General features: G+C 37.5%; 1 pseudogene; it reads right to left on the bottom strand.

Moving 5' to 3' along the window:
* Positions 1-3,760: 3,760 nt before the first annotated feature.
* Positions 3,761-5,047, bottom strand: LOC128577637 (E3 ubiquitin-protein ligase CCNB1IP1-like; annotated as a pseudogene).
* Between the last annotated feature and the right edge of the window lie 1,603 nt (positions 5,048-6,650).

Below are 6,650 nucleotides of genomic sequence, written 5' to 3'. Positions count from 1 at the left end.
ATCATTTCTGATTGAGGTTACTAGAGATTTTACTTTCCTATTTCTAGTTAGTCTGGCCAATGGTTTATCTATTTTATTTATTTTTTCAAAAAACCAACTCCTTGTTTCATTAATTTTCTGAATGATTCTTTTGTTTTCAATTTCATTGATCTCTGATTTGATTTTGGATATTTCTTTTCTTCTACTGAGTTTAGGCTTAGATTGTTCTTCTTTTTCCAATTCCATAAGATCTCTTGTGAGATGGTTGATGTGCTCTCTTTCTGTTTTTCGAATGTAGGCATCTAAAGTGATAAATTTTCCTCTCAAAACTGCTTTTGCAGTATCCCACAGGTTTTGGTAGCTTGTGTCTTCATTGTTGTTATGCTCAAGGAAGTTAATGACTTCCTGTTTTATTTCTTCCTGCACCCATCTGTTATTCAACAGAAGATTGTTTAATTTCCATGCCTTTGGGTGGGGTCGAGCATTTTTGTTAGAGTTGAGTTCCACCTTTAGTGCCTTATGGTCTGAAAAGATACAAGGTAAAATTTCAATTCTTTTGATTCTGTTGATATTTGTTTTGTGTCCCAGGATATGATCAATTTTGGAGAATGTTCCATGGGGTGATGAGAAAAATGTATATTCTTTATCTTTGGGGTGGAGTGTTCTATATGCATCTATCAAGCATAGTTGTTCTAGGGTCTCATTTAAATCTCTTATATCATTGTTTAATTTCTGTTTAGAGGATCTGTTCAGCTCTGTAAGAGGTGTGTTAAAGTCCCCTGTTATGATGGTATTATCAGATATCATATTGCTCAGACTGAGTAAGGTCTGCTTTAAGAATCTGGGAGCATTTAAATTGGGTGCATAAATATTTAGAATTGAAATGTCTTCTTGTTGTAGTTTTCCCTTGACCAATATAAAGTGACCATCCTTGTCTTTTTTGACTTTAGTGCTTTAAATCCACATGTATCTGAAAATAAGATTGCAACTCCTCTTTTCTTCTGAATTCCATTTGCCTGAAAAATTGTCTTCCAACCCTTGACTCGGAGCTTTAATTTGTCTGTTGATGCCAGGTTTGTTTCTTGCAGACAGCAAATGGATGGCTTGTGTTTTTTAATCCAGTCAGCCAATCTACGTCTCTTCATTGGGGAATTCAAGCCATTAACATTTATGGAGATAATTGATAAGTGTGGTAGTATTCTATTCGTCTTATTTGGTGAGAGTCCATTGCTTAGTTTTATCTTTTGCATCAGTGTGGAGGTTAGGTTCTGTGCTTTGATTTATGAGTTCTTACTTTGCTGCTGATCCAGTGTGATGGTCAGTGTGCAGAACAGGTTGAAGTATTTCCTGTAGAGCTGTTCTTGTTGTGGCGAATTTCCTCAATGTTTGTATATCCTTAAATGAGTTGATTTCTCCATCAATTTTGAAGCTTAGCTTAGCAGGGTACAGAATTCTGGGCTGGGAATTGTTCTGTTTAAGTAGATTAAAGGTAGATGACCATTGTCTTCTTGCTTGGAAAGTTTCATTAGAGAAGTCTGCAGTCACTCTGATGGATTTGCCCCTGTAGGTCAACTGGCGCTTACTCCTGGCAGCCTGCAGAATCTTTTCTTTTGTCTTGACTTTGGACAGGTTCATCACAATGTGTCTTGGAGAAGCTCGGTTAGAGTTGAGGCGACCTGGGGTCCGATATCCCTCTGAAAGTAGTGTGTCAGAATCTTTGGTGATATTTGGGAAATTTTCTTTTATAATATTCTCTAGTATGGCTTGCATTCCTCTGGGGCATTCTTCTTCCCCTTCTGGAATTCCTATAACTCGTATGTTGGAACGCTTCATAAAGTCCCATAATTCTGACAGTGAACGTTCTGCTTTCTCTCTCTTCTTTTCTGCCTCTTTTACTATCTGAGTTATCTCAAAATCTTTGTCTTCTACCTCTGAAATTCTTTCTTCTGCATGGTCTAACCTGTTGCTGATACTTTCCATTGCATCTTTAAGTTCCCTGATTGACTGTTTCATTTCCTTCAGCTCTGCTATATCCTTTTTATATTCTTCATATCGTTCATCTCTTGATTTTGTTTTTGGATTTCCTTTTGGTTATTTTCCACTTTATTAGCAGTTTCCTTCATTGTTTCCATCATTCTTTCATTGTTTTCAATATGTGTATTCTAAATTCCCTTCCTGTCATTCCTAACATTTCTGTATAGGTGGAATCCTCTGCAGTAGCTACCTCATGGTCCCTTGGCGGGGTTGTTCTGGACTGGTTCTTCATGTTGCCTGGAGTTTTCTGCTGATTCTTCCTCATGAGTGATTTCTTTTATCTGTTTCCTTGCCCTAATTTTCCTTTCACTTCCTCTTGCTCTTTAAGTTCTTGTGCCTGTGGAAGTTGTGGGCGGGTTTAGACGGATTGAACACACGGGACCACTTGCCGGTTTTCCACTGTTTTAGTCCTCCTCTGGGGGTCCAGAAGTCTCTCGCTGACTCCCTGTATCCTCATAGGAGTGATGATAGGCAGTTCCCACCAGTCAGAGATGCCTGGAGTCCTATCTCCCCAGACTCACCGTGCCCAGATGCAAGGAAGTTGTTACTCGGCTGCCATCTTGCTCCGCCTCGAGTTTTACTTCTCTGAACCATAAATTTCTTACCTGAGAAAAATCCCCTGCTACTCCTAGCAGGATTGGGAGAAAATAGATATTTTGAAATATGACCTGAGCTTTCTGTTCTTTTTAAACAAGTTCTATCTTCAAGGGAAAATATTTCACCAGATTTTAACTAATTGGATTCCACTAAGGCCTAAGGAAGGATAAAAACCATTCCTATCTCACCTGAGAGGAGAGCAAAAACTGAGAAACACTAGTAAATATTACAGTCCAAGATTTCAGTCTCACTAAGAGTTAGACCTAATCAAAACATTATAGAATGTTTTTCTTATCTCAATGTCTTCCCATCATTTAAATAGAGGGATAGAATGAAAGAACTGCATATGTCAGACCATACTTAAAAATAAATATCTAGGAAACTCTATAGACAATAGGGAGACAATAACAGGACATCAGAAAAATTTTAACCTCTGACTTCAATATCTAGTTATTGCAAACAGTACACTCCTAGGGAGACAATAACAGGACATCAGAGAAAATTTTAGCCTCTGACATCAATATCTAGTTATTGCAAACAGTACACTCCTAGCTAAATAAACAGAGAACCTCACACTAAAGGCCACTACCTTAGATCCTTTTATCCAGTACATCACATTGGGCTTTCAACAAAAATTTACAAGACATAATAAAATACCGAAAACTCAGTTTGAAGAAACAGAGTAAGCATCACATCCAGACGTGAATATGGCAAAAATGGTGGAATTATCAGACGAATAATTTAAATCAACTATGATTAATATGCTAAGGGCTCTCATGGAAAAAGTGGATGACATGAAAAATAAGTAAGGTAAACAGGAACATAAATATTGGAAGAAGAAAAGAAAAATGAAATGCTAGATATCAAGCATAATATAACAGGCTCAGTGCTGATAGGGCAATTGTTACGGCGCCAGCCACATTCACTGGACCTGGTGGGTTCAAACCCTGCCCTAGCCTGCTAAAACAATGACAAATACAAAAAAAAGAAAATAGCCGGGTGTTGTGGTGGGCACCTGTAGTCCAAGCTAATTGGGAGGCTGAGGCAAGAGAACCACTTAAGCCTAAGAGTCTTTATTTTATTTTTTATGCCAGAATGCAAAGTGACATTAGACATACAACATGGGTGCCTATGTATATATAATTAACACAGAGCTCAATCAGAAATAGCCCAGACAGAAATAATGATCTATAAAATATCAGAAACAACATGACATTTTCACTAGCCATGAAAATATAAGAGTTGGTGATGAAATTGAGATTAATAAAATGTTCATGCTTTAGGTAACAGAAACAAAGAAAACAGATGCTAAAGTCACTCCTCATTGCCCTTGAGTTTCTTGTAGTTGCTAATATGAAGACAATTTCAAAGACTTAAAAGCATAAAAGTTGATTATTCTTATCTACAATGATATTTTACTAAATGAAATTACTAAAAGTGAGCAGAGAAACATTCTGTAAAGTAAGCTAAACTCTTTTTACTTTGAAGGCCCTGCTAGAGACTTGCTCCTGCTGTAATCCATGACTTGGTGAGGCAAAACTAAAAAAGCTCTTGGTGGGTTCCAGGTGCTGTGGGAGAATCCACAAAAAATGGTCTGAACTGAAAATCTCTATCTCCACCACCCCAATTTCGAACTGGTGTATCATCAAATGAAAGCTTAGAGTTGTTCCCTAATGGGAAGCCAAAAACACCAGACTGTGTGATCATGGATGGTTCGACTGTGCCTTCTTGGTTAGCAATGGTTAGATTTCGTTGCCTAAGACTATATCATAGAGGCCTTGGAGCTTATGATACTGGTGATTGAATTCCATAAGTTTCTTAGAGATGTCACTAAATTTTTTCTACCACTTTCTTCATGGAGGTGACTTCCCCTTTCATAGATGTCAATTTTACATCCTTACTCTGTATTTGCTGAGTATATATCTTCTCCATCTGTTTCAGACGCCCCTCGGTCTTGCTAAAATTATATTCTTGATAGAGACACTTTTGATGCACCTGATATGCCCAGAAGTCCAGTGCCCGGGAACTAATGTCCAACACAATATCTGGTCGCAGTCCTGCCAATACCATAGCTTTATATTCCTCTGATGGACTGAGTTCTGTGTGGATAATATCTAGCTTTTTGGAAAGGGTACTGTTGCAGGCAGGACAGATAGCTGGTGAATGACTAAACTCACTACTACCTCTTTTCCCCGAAAATAATACAGTGTCTTATTTTAAGGTGTGCTCCCAAAGATGCACTAGGTCTTATTTTCAGGGGACATCTTATCTTTCCTTTAAGTAGATCTTATTTTCAGAGGATGTCTTATTTTCGGGGAAACAGGGTACCATGCTGATCACAGAAGATATGAGAGCAGGCAGTGACCCATGCATAACCAGAGAGTTTGATGCAACACTTTCTATAATTACAGAGCAGCATGTCTTCACACAAAGACATAATAGGATAATGAGGTCTCCAGTTGCTGAAGAGTTTTTCTTTTTTTTTTTTAACTGTTGGGGATTCACTGAAGGTACAAGAAACCAGGTTACACTAATTGCATTTGTTAGGTAAAGTTCCTATTATACTTGTGCCTTGCCCCCAAAAGGTGTGTCACGTACTGAGACCCCACCCCATCCCTCCTTCCCTCTCTTGGCTCTTCCTTTCCCCCATGCCCTCCCTCCTTCTCTCTCTGATCTCCTCTTACCCAACCCACATCGTGTACTAAGCCATTAATTACCCTCATATTAAAATTGAGTACATAAAATTCATGCTTCTCTATTTTTGTGATTCATGCTTCTCTATTCTATGCTTTACTAAGAATAATGTGTTCCACCTCCATCCAGGTTAATACAAAGGATGTAAAGTCTCTATCTTTTTAAACAGTTGAATAGTATTCCGTGGTATACATATACTACAGCTTTTCACTCCATTCCTGGGTTGGTGGGCATTTAGGTTGTTTCCATATTTGGGGGATTGCAAATTGACTTGCAATAAACAGTCTAATGCAATTGTGCTTATGGTAAAAGAATATTATTTCTTCTGGGTAGATTCCCAGTAATGGGATGACAGGATCAAATAGGAGGTCTAGCTTGAGTTCTTTGAGGATTGTCCATACTTCCTTCCAAAAAGGTTATATTAGTTTGCAGTCCCACCAGCAGTATAAAAGTGTGCCTTTCTCTCCACATCCATGCCAGCATCTTCAGTTTTGAGATTTTCTGAGTAGGTCTTTCTCCCTGGGATTAGATGATATCTCAGGGTGATTTTGATAAATGGTGCTAGGAGAACTGGATATCCACATGTAAAAGACTGAAACTTAAGCTGCATCTTTCTTCACTCACAAAAATTGATTCAGGATGGATAAAAGACTTAAATTTAAGCCGTTAAATGATAAAAATCTGCAAAGAAAGCATGGGAAAAACATTGGAGGATATTGGTCTGGGGAAAGACTTTATGAAAAAGACTTCTGTGGCAATTGCAGCAACAAAAAAAATAAACAAATAGGACTTAATTAAACTGGAAAGCTTCTGTACAGCTAAGGAGACAACAACGAAAGCAAACAGAGAACCTACCCAATGGGAAAGGGTATTTGCTTACTTAGAACCAGACAAAAGCTTGATAACTAGGATCTATAGAGAACTCAAATTAATCCACATGAAAAAAAAAACAATCCCATATATAAATAGGCAAGAGAGATTTTTAGAATCTTCTTTAAAGAAGACAGATGAATGGCTAGGAAAACATGTGAAAAAATGCTCATCACCCCTAATTATTAGAAAAATGCAAATCTAAGCCAAAGAGTTTGAGATTTCTGTGAGCTGTGATGCTATAGCACTGTACTGAGGGCAAACTCTTTTATTTGAAACTCTGTCTTAAATAAAACAACAAAAAATAAAACCATATTGTAACAGAAATGAAAAACTTTTTTATGGGATTATTGAAATATTGGAAACATTCAAGGAAAGAATCTGAGCTGGAAGAGGTGTCAATGAAATTCTACATTTTGTAAAATTATTCTCCACAAGGGATGGAGAAATGGAGCCTTATTTAGACAAATAAAAAT

Source organism: Nycticebus coucang, chromosome X (genome assembly GCF_027406575.1).
Source record: "Nycticebus coucang isolate mNycCou1 chromosome X, mNycCou1.pri, whole genome shotgun sequence".
NCBI lineage: Eukaryota > Metazoa > Chordata > Mammalia > Primates > Lorisidae > Nycticebus > Nycticebus coucang.
The sequence above is the reverse complement of the archived record's forward strand: the minus strand, read 5'-3'. Positions and strand labels throughout refer to the sequence as shown.